At 30.9% G+C, this 1,830-nt stretch overlaps 1 non-coding gene across 1 annotated transcript; it reads left to right on the top strand.

Annotated features, from left to right (window-relative positions):
- Window positions 1-236: 236 nt before the first annotated feature.
- Window positions 237-308, top strand: TRNAN-GUU (transfer RNA asparagine (anticodon GUU)). The gene has a single exon. It is a non-coding gene; the product is annotated as a tRNA-Asn (tRNA).
- Window positions 309-1,830: the final 1,522 nt, after the last annotated feature.

Genomic DNA, 1,830 nt, shown 5'->3' with positions numbered 1-1,830 from the left:
GATAGACTAGAAATGGCATCTGTTATGTGAATGACATCAAAAGTATATTAAATGAATGGAATTAGGATATGGATGAAATTTAATGAAATAGAGCCACTTTTAAGTTCCCTATGAAACGTGGCATGGAGGGGAGCCACTACGAAGAAGTTCCGAGAGTTACGAATGAAGCTTCGAGCTCATATTGGTCATGGGTTGAGAACGAGAATGAAACTCTATGAGATTGATTCTCCCGTTGTTCCTCAGTAGCTCAGTGGTAGAGCGGTAGGCTGTTAACCGATTGGTCGTAGGTTCGAATCCTACTTGAGGAGATTTGAAAATCGCCGTCAACACCCCGGTGTAGGTCCAGAATACTCCTTTGTTCCATAACCACAGGGCTATTTACAACTATCCAATTAAGAATTCTCTTAAACAACTTTTCCTAACAACTGACTTACATATTTATATGTTCATAAAACAATCTAAAAGTTATAAACTGAAGGTCAAAGAACATTTAGTCTGTAAGTCAATATAATCCATATATGGGTTAATGTAAACATCAAAATGTGATGAAATCTTTATGCATTAATTTTCATCAAGAACTAAATGGATCAATGTACCTACCTCAAGATGAGTGGGAGCAACTAAAAACAAACTTTTCCTTATATAGATGACATTCTTTTGACAAGTATATGTTACATAAGTCAAAGCATTGTTCATACATACTTTGATATGATATATCTCAGAGATATCTCTTACGTAATAGATATCATAACATTTTGAGATAGACCCAAAGGGACGTTAGTCTTGTTCCATAAGTTTTACTTTAAATGGGTCATTACACATGTAACAATCAATATTGCTCTCCTTTAGAGGATAATAGTAACACTGAGATTATTTCCTCGTGCTTCATTAAGTAGAAGCCTTATATAGGTTAAAGTCTATACTCGTTCAAATATTACTCAAAATTGCAATTTACTAGATATGTCTAGATTAATGTGAAGCATCTAAATGAGTATTAAATATCTTTAATAGGAAACGAGAGACTATAATTTAAAATGAAGAAGTGAGAACTCAAACCAATTGATTACTCTAAATTTTGTTATATTGATCAAAGATAACATAATGTAATTTTCAGGATATATTCTTATGTAAGTAGATAAATCTATTTCATGGAGGAGTCATAATGAACTGATAACAACAATCTAAATTTTAATGACATAATATGATGATTAAATTACAACGCAATTGTCAACAAATGTTAAAAATTTATCATTGAACTCACAAGTTTATTAACTTCATATAAATTATATATTAAAGACTTATTGTGATAAAGTCAGCTACCACGCTTTCTCAAACAATAACAGTTCAAGAGGTGCTGCATTAAATTTCGATATGAAAAAATTATTTGTTTATGAACGAATTGAGGAAACTAAATTCTCATATCGAATACATTCTTTATATACTTAAGGATCCTATAACCAATGGCCTGTCACCCATAAGTCTTTTGAAAGCACTTATAATAAAGATGGGATTATTAATGACCATGTATAATTGTATATCATTATATGAATGACTAATTATTAATTTTTCTCATCAGTTTTGATTTTGTATGTCTCTTAATATGTTCTGCATGCGTAATAACATATAGACAAATTAGTATACAAATCAAGTACTTGAATTTGAAGGGCTTACATATAAATTTTGATAATAACAACTTAAGTTTTAAACAAGGACTGCAGTATGATTAATGGGGGTCTGAGTTGATGTTCAATTCAATGACTGTATTTCTCTGCTCCAGTTTGAGTTTAAAGCTAAAATGAATGTTAAAATCTCCAGACTAATCTAATGCTC

The sequence above is a fragment of the Bidens hawaiensis genome, unplaced genomic scaffold, assembly GCF_021521415.1.
Source record: "Bidens hawaiensis isolate Kalapana, Puna unplaced genomic scaffold, B.hawaiensis_p1.1 tig00060457_1, whole genome shotgun sequence".
Classification (NCBI taxonomy): Eukaryota; Viridiplantae; Streptophyta; class Magnoliopsida; order Asterales; family Asteraceae; genus Bidens; species Bidens hawaiensis.
Note: the sequence above shows the minus strand (reverse complement) of the source record. Positions and strands in the feature narration are given on the sequence as shown.